This window comes from Protomyctophum parallelum, assembly GCF_964188405.1.
Source record: "Protomyctophum parallelum genome assembly, chromosome: 14".
NCBI lineage: Eukaryota > Metazoa > Chordata > Actinopteri > Myctophiformes > Myctophidae > Protomyctophum > Protomyctophum parallelum.
The window spans coordinates 3,377,338-3,391,006 of NC_139709.1; the positions used below are offsets into that span (position 1 = coordinate 3,377,338).

At 42.4% G+C, this 13,669-nt stretch overlaps 1 pseudogene across 1 annotated transcript in view; it reads left to right on the forward strand.

Moving 5' to 3' along the window:
- Positions 1-880: 880 nt before the first annotated feature.
- LOC310870666 (transcription factor 12-like) overlaps positions 881-13,669 on the forward strand; it is an 84,696-nt pseudogene continuing 71,907 nt past the window's right edge. The window contains exons 1-2 of the transcript XR_014571078.1: positions 881-1,744; positions 5,568-5,694. The product of XR_014571078.1 is annotated as a transcription factor 12-like (transcript). The remainder of the gene's footprint in view (positions 1,745-5,567; positions 5,695-13,669) is intronic.

The following is a 13,669-nucleotide window of genomic DNA, read 5'->3' on the forward strand; positions in this document are numbered from 1 at the left end:
AAACGCGTCACATGTTCCAGGGATTTACAAAAGTGCCTTGGATAAAGGCGCTATATATAAATATATATATATGCACCATTCACCACTGGTTTATACTGATTGATTGATTGATTGATTGATTGATTGATTGGACATTGTATTACCAGTTTTTGTAGAATGGGTTCAAGTTCTAAGACTTGTTTACGTCCTGGTCTTCCATGTTCAATTCATCAGAACATTTAAAGACGAGAGATTTAAAGTCAGAGAGGGAGAGAGAGAGAGAGAGAGAGAAGAGAGAGAGAGAGAGAGAGAGAGAGAGAGAGAGAGAGAGAGAGAGAGAGAGAGAGAGAGAGAGAGAGAGAGAGAGAGAGAGAGAGAGAGAGAGAGAGAGAGAGAGAGAGAGAGAGGAGAGAGAGAGAGATGAGGGGTGGGGGTTGCTGAGTTCGCACCACTCAGTTCACATGGGTGTGTTTTTTTTTTTGGGGGGGGGGGGGGGGTGATTATTAATTAAACAAATGTCACTTTTCAAAAAAAATTGGGGCGTGTTTGTGCGAAATGTTTGTGTTTTCATCATAATGTTTGACCACAATGTAACAAAATCAATGGTGAAGGTCCCCAAGAGCTGTTTTCACTTTTCAGGGCCTCAAACCCAGTGGTCCAATTTCCCTGAAGGGCCCCTGAGAGCCAAGGGCCCCCTTGGGGTGATTAATACATAATACATAAATAAATACATGAATGAATGTTGATTCTTGATGGGACAGTGTTCTCTAGTTTTAGGCTTGTTTTCAGTTCACAGACCTGGCTTTGCGTGTTGTCTGTCCCACAACCTGGCAACCCCCCCACCCTCCCTCCTGCCTGCGTGTAGAGCAGACTGTATGCTAGCAGCAGTAGCTCCGCTCCGCACCGCACCGCACCGCACCGCCAAGCCCAGGCTCAGGCCACCGGACCCGGGCTGCTTGGACTCACGTTGCCCCGGCGTTGTTGTGTTGTTTCTCGAATCTCGACCCCCGCCCGCCCGCCCGTCCGGGGCTCCACCGTCCGTCGACAGCCCGCTGCCCTCCCCGAAACGAGCTCTCTTTTCTCGGTGGGGACTCAGGGAGGGACGTGAGTTGAACCCGCGGAGGGACGGAGGTCCGACCTATCCCCGGCTCTGCTAGCGCTGTGAGGCCGTGTTTTAGCAGCCTGCGCCTGGGCTGGGTTTCTACTTGGAGTCGCCCTGCTGGTGGTGGTGGTCCGGCCGGCGGAGGGATACACACACACACACACACACACACACACACACACACACGGTCGGTTTTTGGAAAGAAGCAGCGACAATGTGGAGGCTGTTCTGTTGAAGAGAAGAGAGAGAGAGAGAGAGAGAGAGAAAAAAACATGTCTTCTTCTGCGAGGAGGAAAAGCAAATGGTTACATTTGTAGCCATTTGTAAACAACAGCGAGAAGAACAAACGGAGTTATTGTTATTGTAATGTTGGTGTTGTTGTTGTTGTCGCCTGCTCGGCGGTGAAACATTGTATCGAGTTGTTGGCTTTATTTTTTGGAGAGAGAGAGAGAGAGAGAGGGGGGGGCGACGTTCTGTTCTGGTGGATATATTGTATCCATTCCTTCTCATCAGGTCCGGAGGGAGAGAGACATAGAGACACACAGAGAGAGAGAGAGAGGTTTTTTTCTCTCTCCTTGGTAAATCCTCCATCAGAACTTGGTTGTTTTTCGGGTGTGTTTTCTTCGGGTCCAACTCCGCGGATGACACGGTGTTCTCCTCCAGGTAAACCCCTAGAAACATTACGTTGTTGTTGTTGTTGCTGCTTTAGACTTTGTAAAACATGCCTGTTATTATGGAGAATAATATGTTGTTTAATAAGTGGAGTCTGTTATTATGGAGAGTGTTGTTTAATAAGTGTTTGTTTTGTTTTTGTTGCATGTGTGTGTTGTAGTTTAGGAGTCCGTGACGTGACGGGGGTTTTATTGTCTTAATTCGCGTTTAGTTATTTCAACTTTCTTTTGGTGTGTGTGTGTGTGTGTGTGTGTGAGTGAGTGTGTGAGTGTGTGTGTGAGAGAGAGAGTGTGTGTGTGTGTGTGTGGCGAATGTGTTTCAAGTTGTGTGTGACTCTGTGTGTGTGCGCGCGTGCGTGTGTCCGGCCTAGTTTAAAGCTGTATAGTTTCACTAGTAGGCCAACATGTGTATTTTTGTTGAAAAGCTGTTAAAAATGTGTGTGTGTGTGTGTGTGTGTGTGTGTGTGTGCGCGCGCGCGCGCTCGTGTCGTTTAAAATGCCTCCATAATAACATTATCACTGCATGTTTATCATTTATGAGTGACTGGAGTTGTTAATGAGTTCTAACAGGATCATTATGACATGTCTAGCATACTTTCTGCAAATGTACACAGATGCCTTGACGTGTGTGTGTGTGTGTGTGTGTGTGTGTGTGTGTGACTGTGTGTGTGTGTGTGTGGGGCATGGCGTAGAAACAAGACGTGCATTCTTGTGTAATTCTAAACATTCGTAGACACCTGTTGTTATCCACACGTAATGATTGCATAATGATAATAATTAATAATCTGTTGAGCTGAAATCATTACTATAATATTTATTATAGATTTAGACTGCTTCACTTTTGGTTGGTTAAGTTGCTGCTATAGTGTAATAAATAATTTCCCCCCCAAGCCTAAGATTTTAGACTCTGGTAAAAAAATACATCAAATGTCAGAAATAGATAAGATGCAAATACATCTAGGAGACCAGAGTCTAAATCTTAGGCTAATTGTAAATCCTCTCTTTTTAAAACATCCCAAAAAAAAAAACTACAAATGAACTTGACTTGAGTTTAATAATATAATATTATATATACCATTGTTTTTGTTATCATCCCATTCTGGGCGGGGACCCCTTTTGGTGTTTTAACTAAGCATTATGTTATACTTTAATAGCTATTTTGAAAAATCGTAAAAAATGTGGCACAAATCTTTGAATAATATATATTCTTTCAGAGCGAACATTTTTATTTATTTTGACGTCAGGCCTAAATGGGTTAATAATATGATATTCTACATACCATTGTTGTTATTATTTAGTTATTACAGCCACCGTAATGTTAAAAGCAGTGAGAGAGAGAGAGAGAGAAAGAGAGAGAGAGATTATAAATGTGTGTGTTTGATAATAAATAATAAAGGTCCACGGTCTGGAACCTCAACACCCCACTAACTTGCTGTCAAAGTTGAAACTTAAGTTTAGTCGCTGTTTCTAAAAACGACCGAGGGACGGATGGGGTCTGTGTTCATCAGAGGAGAGAGAGAGAGGAGAAGTCTAATATTTAGACTCTCCTATAGAAGCATTTTTTTCCTTCGATTCTGACATTTTCAATCCTAGAGTCGATAAAATACGTCTCTAGTAGCGACTGACTCCATTATCCTCCTCCAGAGAGAGAGAGAGAGAGAGAGAGAGATCAGGCAACAGGTATTTTAGGTTCCCTTTAAACAAAACACACACACACAACACACACACACACACACACACACACACACACACACACACACACACACACACACACACACACACACACACACACACACCACTGACTGGCGTGTGTGTGTGTGTGTGCCCCATTGAGCAGTCACGGATAAACTTCTGTCATAGGAATTGTTCTTTTGTTTTGTCTGTGACGGGGAAAAAAAAAAGCAGATTTCTGTCCAATCGGTATAAAGAGAAGAGAAGGGAAGGGAAGGCAGGCCGACTTGGTGGTGGTGTGTGTGTGTGTGTGTGGCGGGGGGGGGGGGGGGGGGGGGGGTTAACTTCCATTTGTTAGGAGGGGCTTAGAAGCACTTCTCTTCTCCCCCATTTTGACCTCGGCTCAATGAGAGGCGAGGCAAGCTCACATACGCACACACACACACATGCACGCACACAAACTCCTGCACGCGCACCACAAACCCCGCACGCGCACGTACACACACACACGTACACACACACCCCAGTAGCGGGGGAGGAAGGTAACTTAAGTACATTTAGCCTGCTTATAAGTGCTGTACAATTTTAAGGTATTTTACCTTTTTAACTTTACTGTAGTATTTCCAATCTTCAGTACTTCTACTCCACTGCATCTCAGAGGCAAACGTTGTACTTTTTTTGTTACGTTGTAAAAAAATTGCTTCGTTTTAAATCCCAACAGTTTTCTGAAAAACCTTATGTTTCTGAGTCTATGTCAGTGGTGTTCAATTTTTAAGGACCCCCACCCCCCCGCCCCGAATTATCCGGGGCGCGGACCCCCATCTGAAAATATGTAGTTCCAGGGACCCCCCCAGGGACCCCCCCCCCCCCCAGGGACCCCCTCCCAGAAGCAAAGACTTGAGTTAACCCATTTAGGCTTGATGTCGAAATAAATAAATAAATCTTCTAAATTCTGACAGTTTTCTGACATACATGTTTCTGTATTAGTGGTGCTCAATTTAAAAAAAAAATAGCAGACCTACAAGCTCATAGCGCGCGGTCTGCTATTTTTTTCAATAGCAAAAATTATAACATAATATGTTTAAAACACAAAAAGGGGTTCGCGCCCAAAATGGGTTAAAAACGTTCACTGTGATATAAATATATTTCCAAACATTCGCGGCACATTTTCACGATTTTCTTCCAAAAAATAGCTTGTAGATCTGCGATTTTTCAACAGCTAAAGTATGACATAATGCTTAAAACACCAGAAGGGGTTCCCGTTCAGATCGGGTCAACCACACTTCAGCCCTATATACATTTAGGCCATTTGAAAGTGGCAGATCTACAAGCTCACAGCGCGACTAAACTGTATAGCTCTTGTATAGCGACAATTCTCTGAAAGATTTGAGGCACATTTTAATGATATTTCAAAAATAGCAGACCTACAAGTTCTGTAGATCTGTAGATCTGCTATTTCTCAATAGCTAAATTATAACATAATGCATGTAACCACAAAAAAAAGGTTCCCGCTCAAAATGGGTTAATGTATAATTATGTTTTGTAATACGGTCATAATCAAAATCTACAAACTCTAGTAACTAAAGTTAAAAAAATAAATGTAGTGAAAACATTTGGATCTGAGATGAGATGAGATTTAGTGGATAAATCCTCCAGTTTTCTGAAATAAATATTTTCATGATTAAAAAAATATATAAATCAGACCTACAAGCTCGTACTATGAGCTTGTAGATCTGCTATTTTTCAATAGCTAAATTATAACATAATGTTTAAAACACCAAAAGGGGTTCCCGCCCAAAAAGGGTTAAAAGTAGGGATGTCCCGATGCACTTTTATCGTTCCCGATACCACAATTTCTGTGTTAGCCGATATACCAGTATTGTGATCTCGTACTGTGTTTATAGCTATCTAGCTGTATATCTGGTGCAGACTCCTCACTTTTAATGTGCACAGGGTGACAAAACTTAAAACTGATATCTGTATGTATGTGTGTGTGTGTGTGTGTGTGTGTGCGCGTGCGTGCGCGTGCGCTAATAGCTACTAGTACTGAGGCATGCGTTTTCCTGGACAAATCAATTCAACTCAAACCTTTTGGCTTTACTTGTATTTTGTGTTTTGTTGTTTTTTTCTCGACTACCATCCAGGTCAGGATTATTAGGGCTTCCCAAGAGCTCTTTATAAGCCATGCGTCGTGGAAATTAACTGCAAGTTTAGTTTTTAAACCGTGTGGCTAATTGGCGTGCTAGCAGCAGTGTGAGGCAAAATGAACAGGTATTTATGACGTATTTACACACCTTTTTGGGGTAATGTAATAGTGCACACTCACTCAGACACGATACACATAAATACACATATAATAAGAAAGTTGTTACATAGTATTAGAGTAGTTGGTTTACTGGTTTACTGAGACGCTACACTGTCTCTCTGCATTCTATGATCCTATAGTTTACTGTCTCTCTGCATTCTATGATCCTATAGTTTACTGTCTCTCTGCATTCTATGATCCTATAGTTTACTGAGACGCTACACTGTCTCTCTGCATTCTATGATCCTATAGTTTACTGAGACGCTACACTGTCTCTGTATTCTATGATCCTATAGTTTACTGAGACACTACACTGTCTCTCTGCATTCTATGATCCTATAGTTTACTGAGACGCTACACTGTCTCTCTGCATTCTATGATCCTATAGTTTACTGTCTCTCTGCATTCTATGATCATATAGTTTACTGTCTCTCTGCATTCTATGATCCTATAGTTTACTGAGACGCTACACTGTCTCTCTGTATTCTATGATCCTATAGTTTACTGAGACGCTACACTGTCTCTCTGCATTCTATGATCATATAGTTTACTGTCTCTCTGCATTCTATGATCCTATAGTTTACTGTCTCTCTGCATTCTATGATCCTATAGTTTACTGTCTCTCTGCATTCTATGATCCTATAGTTTACTGAGACGCTACACTGTCTCTCTGCATTCTATGATCCTATAGTTTACTGAGACGCTACACTGTCTCTCTGTATTCTATGATCCTATAGTTTACTGAGACACTACACTGTCTCTCTGCATTCTATGATCCTATAGTTTACTGAGACGCTACACTGTCTCTCTGCATTCTATGATCCTATAGTTTACTGTCTCTCTGCATTCTATGATCATATAGTTTACTGTCTCTGCATTCTATGATCCTATAGTTTACTGAGACGCTACACTGTCTCTCTGTATTCTATGATCCTATAGTTTACTGAGACGCTACACTGTCTCTCTGCATTCTATGATCATATAGTTTACTGTCTCTCTGCATTCTATGATCCTATAGTTTACTGTCTCTCTGCATTCTATGATCATATAGTTTACTGTCTCTCTGCATTCTATGATCCTATAGTTTACTGTCTCTCTGTATTCTATGATCCTATAGTTTACTGAGACGCTACACTGTCTCTCTGCATTCTATGATCCTATAGTTTACTGAGACGCTACACTGTCTCTCTGCATTATATGATCCTATAGTTTACTGAGACACTACACTGTCTCTCTGCATTCTATGATCCTATAGTTTACTGTCTCTCTGCATTATATGATCCTATAGTTTACTGAGACACTACACTGTCTCTCTGCATTCTATGATCCTATAGTTTACTGTCTCTCTGCATTCTATGATCCTATAGTGTACTGTCTCTCTGTATTCTATGATCCTATAGTTTACTGAGACGCTACACTGTCTCTCTGTATTCTATGATCCTATAGTTTACTGAGACACTACACTGTCTCTCTGCATTCTATGATCCTATAGTTTACTGAGACGCTACACTGTCTCTCTGCATTCTATGATCCTATAGTGTACTGTCTCTCTGCATTCTATGATCCTATAGTTTACTGAGACGCTACACTGTCTCTCTGCATTCTATGATCCTATAGTTATACTGTCTCTCTGCATTCTATGATCATATAGTTTACTGTCTCTCTGCATTCTATGATCCTATAGTTTACTGAGACGCTACACTGTCTCTCTGCATTATATGATCCTATAGTTTACTGTCTCTCTGCATTCTATGATCCTATAGTTTACTGTCTCTCTGCATTCTATGATCCTATAGTTTACTGTCTCTCTGCATTCTATGATCATATAGTTTACTGAGACACTACACTGTCTCTCTGCATTCTATGATCATATAGTTTACTGTCTCTCTGCATTCTATGATCCTATAGTTTACTGAGACGCTACACTGTCTCTCTGCATTCTATGATCCTATAGTTTACTGTCTCTCTGTATTCTATGATCATATAGTTTACTGAGACACTACACTGTCTCTGCATTCTATGATCCTATAGTTTACTGAGACGCTACACTGTCTCTCTGCATTCTATGATCCTATAGTTTACTGAGACACTACACTGTCTCTCTGCATTCTATGATCCTATAGTTTACTGAGACGCTACACTGTCTCTATGCATTCTATGATCCTATAGTTTACTGAGACGCTACACTGTCTCTCTGCATTATATGATCCTACAGTTTACTGTCTCTCTGCATTCTATGATCCTATAGTTTACTGAGACACTACACTGTCTCTCTGCATTCTATGATCCTATAGTTTACTGAGACGCTACACTGTCTCTCTGCATTCTATGATCCTATAGTTTACTGTCTCTCTGCATTCTATGATCCTATAGTTTACTGTCTCTCTGCATTCTATGATCCTATAGTTTACTGTCTCTCTGCATTCTATGATCCTATAGTTTGAGACGCTACAGATGGGGGCCCATTGGGAGTCAAAAGGTTGAGCACCACTGACGTAGAAACATAGGGTTTTCAGAAATCTGAAAAAAATTCTTAAATCTGGTCTCGGGTCCAAATGGGTTAAGGAGAGGCTAAAGCAGGTTTATAATGTTGTGAGTCAGAGGAGACTATAACCCAGTAAGTTATAATGTTGTGACTTAGAGGAGACTATAACCAAGTAAGCCAGGCATCTCCAGCTGAGCTGAGGGCAGAGAGAAGAAGTACCAGTGTGGCGTTGTGGTTTAACCATAGGTCGTCATTCAAGACAGGCACCTGTTAAGATGTGGCTTTAGCAGGGAAAGTCCTCAATGATGGCCTGTTGACGCAGTGGCACACACGCACACACACGCACACACACACGTGCGCGCGCAAGCACGCGGAGCAACAATTCTGGAATTCCCTACAAAGGCTGAAGGTTTTATTTTACGCTACAATTTAGGCATTTAGCAGACGCTCTTAATCCAGAGCGACTTACATTTAAGCAAGAACAAAAGCATGGGAATACATCACATAAAAGCATTTATCATGAAACATGCGTAAGCTAAGAAAGTAACAGTGGAATATCTATATAATGAAACTATACATATTTACTACTATGCTATACATATGTACTATGGCGTGCTATGACTATATACAATACAATTATAGTGCTGTCTACATAACATGACGCTCTCAACAGTTAAAGATCTAATAAAGGGGTCCATTTAGTTACCAACTCTCCATCATTTAGCTGGGGACCAACTGGGACCAGTGTTGTTTTTTTGTCGACTAAAAACTAAGATGAAAAATGTTCGTCGACTACCTTTTTTCAATGACGAAAACTACATGTAAGCTAAATGAATACTAAGCTATGATGACTAAATATACTGACAATTTCGTCAACAAATAAAAACTAGATTAAAATGTTAGGAAGGGACTAGTGGGCAAGAGATCCAGTATAAGTCATTTTACACTTGGTTGCATGCTGAAAATAGCAGGTCTACAAGCTCACAACGTGTCGCAAGCTTGTAGATCTGCTATTTTCAGCAAGTGTAACGTCTTTCATTACAACGGCATCAAGGCCCACCAAAATACATTTTCGTCGACTAAATCAACTAGATTTAGTCGACTAAAATCACATGACATTCGGTCGACTAAAACACTAAAACATTCCAGGTGACTAAAACTAAAGGAAGTTTCAGTTTATGAGTCCCACTTATTTTGTTGTTTTTACAACTCCCATTTAATTGTATATGGTTATAATGTGGTTATATTCATGTAGAATAATAATAATAATAATAAAACTTTATTTGTATAGCACCTTTCATGACATGAAATGCAGCTCAAAGTGCTTTACAGAACAATGGAGAATAAAAGAAAAGCAAGGCAACGACAGTAATGCAATACAGTGAGGACATGAATAACAAAAACTAAAATAAAAACAACTAAAAGATCAATTAAAAGCAATGTTGTAGAAGTGGGTCTTGAGCTGAGCTTTAAAAATGTCTACAGAGGCTGCCTGACGAAGGTACAGAGGGAGCTTGTTCCATGCCGACGGCCCGTAGAAGCAAAAAGCTGCTTCCCCGTATTTTTTAGTTGCCATTTTTTTAGCAAAGCGAGCAGGCCAGCAGTGGAAGACCTTAGGGGGCGGTTTGGGACATATTTAGGCAGGCAGTCATGTAGGTAGGAAGGTGCGAGACCATTGAGAGCTTTATAGACAAGTAAAATAATTTTAAAATCAATCCTAAAAACAACCGGAAGCCAGTGCAGTGATGCCAAAACGGAATAAGAAATGATTATTATAACTAAAGCTAGCAAAATAAAAAAACTAGAATAAACAAATAATGCTCTACATATTTCATATTACTTTGGCTATAATATGTATTTATTTTTAGTACAGTAGTGCATTCCGTGGATGCAGAGGTCGTTGTTGTATTGCGTCCCTTAAACCATTTTGGGGCGGGAACCCCTTTTGGTGTTTGTTATAATTTAGCTATTGAAAAATAGCAGATCTACAAGCTCATATTTTTGAAAAATTCGGGAAAATGTAGTGCAGATCTTTGAATATATATTCTTTAAGAGCGAACATGTTTAACTCAAATCTTTGCTTCTAGGGGAGGTCCCTGGGACAACACATTTTCAGATGGGGGGGGTGGGGGTCGGCGGCCAATTACATATCATGTTTGGGGTCCTTGACATGGAATATTGAGAACCACTGATACGGAAACATGAGGTCTTTCAGAAAAAAATACATTTTAAAAAGGCATTGTCAGGCATAAATGGGTTAAACTATAAACTGCATTTTTGGGATGCAAAACGCACCCTATTTTAACCTCTGCTTACCGCAGCTTCCCCAGCCCACAGCAAGCGTTTATCGGACCTCCTTCTTGTTGTAAATGTGTGTCCAAGACGTGTCAACAACATCCTCTCTGGGGACGGTCATTATCTGTCAGTCATCAGCTGTTGGTCTATAGTTGACCGTCCATTGATTGATTCTAGGCTGGTTATGGCGGCTCTCAGGGGGGATATCCTCCAAACGCCCCCCACCCCCCTAGGGGGACGTGCTGACGGCTGGTGGGGGGGTGAGGAAAAATACTTTCACTGTCATTTAATTAACCCAGAAATCATGCCACTTAGGACCTCCTCTTCTCCCATTTACACTTACGTAATCCACTACTGAAGCATGTAAATGACAAAGATCGTGTGTGTGTGTGTGTGTGCGCGCGCCCCCTGCCTGCCTCCGATTGGCCGACCACCTCCTCCTGCTATTATAGTCCCGCCCCCTTTGCTGACGACAAGCGGAAGAGATTTTCCCATTAATTTTCACAAAAATGTATAAAAACATACTCTCTCCCCATGCCTTCGGCCTGGTGGAGACAATAAAACATACTCTCTCCCCATGCCTTCGGCCTGGTGGAGACAATACAACATACTCTCTCTCCCCATGCCTTCAGCCTGGTGGAGACAATACAACATACTCTCTCCCCATGCCTTCGGCCTGGTGGAGACAATAAAACATACTCTCTCCCCATGCCTTCGGCCTGGTGGAGACAATACAACATACTCTCTCTCCCCATGCCTATGGCCTGGTGGAGACAATAAAACATACTCTCTCCCCATGCCTTCGGCCTGGTGGAGACAATACAACATACTCTCCCCATGCCTTCAGCCTGGTGGAGACAATAAAACATACTCTCTCCCCATGCCTTCGGCCTGGTGGAGACAATACAACATACTCTCTCCCCATGCCTTCGGCCTGGTGGAGACAATACAACATACTCTCTCCCCATGCCTTCGGCCTGGTGGAGACAATAAAACATACTCTCTCCCCATGCCTTCGGCCTGGTGGAGACAATACAACATACTCTCTCCCCATGCCTTCGGCCTGGTGGAGACAATAAAACATACTCTCTCCCCATGCCTATGGCCTGGTGGAGACAATACAACATACTCTCTCCCCATGCCTTCGGCCTGGTGGAGACAATAAAACATACTCTCTCCCCATGCCTTCGGCCTGGTGGAGACAATACAACATACTCTCTCCCCATGCCTTCGGCCTGGTGGAGACAATACAACATACTCTCTCCCCATGCCTTCGGCCTGGTGGAGACAATAAAACATACTCTCTCCCCATGCCTTCGGCCTGGTGGAGACAATAAAACATACTCTGTCCCAATGCCTTCGGCTTGGTGGAGACAATACAACATACTCTCTCCCCATGCCTTCGGCCTGGTGGAGACAATACAACATACTCTCTCCCCATGCCTTCGGCCTGGTGGAGACAATAAAACATACTCTCTCCCCATGCCTTCGGCCTGGTGGAGACAATAAAACATACTCTCTCCCCATGCCTTCGGCTTGGTGGAGACAATAAAACATACTCTCTCCCCATGCCTTCGGCTTGGTGGAGACAATAAAACATACTCTCTCCCCATGCCTATGGCCTGGTGGAGACAACAAAACATACTCTCTCCCCATGCCTTCGGCCTGGTGGAGACAATAAAACATACTCTCTCCCCATGCCTATGGCCTGGTGGAGACAATACAACATACTCTCTCCCCATGCCTTCAGCCTGGTGGAGACAATAAAACATACTCTCTCCCCATGCCTTCGGCCTGGTGGAGACAATAAAACATACTCACTCCTCATGCCTTCGGCCTGGTGGAGACAATAAAACATACTCTCTCTCCCCATGCCTTCGGCCTGGTGGAGACAATAAAACATACTCTCTCCCCATGCCTATGGCCTGGTGGAGACAATACAACATACTCTCTCCCCATGCCTTCAGCCTGGTGGAGACAATAAAACATACTCTCTCCCCATGCCTTCGGCCTGGTGGAGACAATACAACATACTCTCTCCCCATGCCTTCAGCCTGGTGGAGACAATAAAACATACTCTCTCCCCATGCCTTCGGCCTGGTGGAGACAATAAAACATACTCTCTCCCCATGCCTTCGGCCTGGTGGAGACAATAAAACATACTCTCTCCCCATGCCTTCGGCCTGGTGGAGACAATAAAACATACTCTCTCCCCATGCCTATGGCCTGGTGGAGACAATACAACATACTCTCTCCCCATGCCTTCGGCCTGGTGGAGACAATAAAACATACTCTCTCCCCATGCCTTCGGCCTGGTGGAGACAATACAACATACTCTCTCCCCATGCCTTCAGCCTGGTGGAGACAATACAACATACTCTCTCCCCATGCCTTCGGCCTGGTGGAGACAATAAAACATACTCTCTCCCCATGCCTATGGCCTGGTGGAGACAATACAACATACTCTCTCCCCATGCCTTCGGCCTGGTGGAGACAATACAACATACTCTCTCCCCATGCCTTCGGCTTGGTGGAGACAATACAACATACTCTCTCCCCATGCCTTCGGCCTGGTGGAGACAATAAAACATACTCTCTCCCCATGCCTTCGGCCTGGTGGAGACAATAAAACATACTCTGTCCCAATGCCTTCGGCCTGGTGGATTTGACTGATGGACCTGCCATTGGATGTTTTTGAATTTTCGTCTATATGATTCCCATTATGAAAGCAGGGAATCATAGCTTCAAATTGACATATTGGTTGTTCAGTTTGACCCACCAGTTTTGGAGATTATAATGTCTTGCAGAGAAACGGCGAGTTGAGAAAACAGGCTAGAAAAGGTTCACTTCTGTGGTCTCTAACATTACACCTAGCTACATGTTTAAGCATTTATTTCATATTTACATGTCTTCTGTGGTCTCTAACATTACACCTATAGCTACATGTTTAAGCATTTATTTCATATTTACATGTCTTCTGTGGTCTCTAACATTACACCTATAGCTACATGTTTAAGCATTTATTTCATATTTACATGTCTTCTGTGGTCTCTAACATTACACCTATAGCTACATGTTTAAGCATTTATTTCAATATTTACATGTCTTCTGTGGTCTCTAACATTACACCTATAGCTACATGTTTAAGCATTTATTTCAAT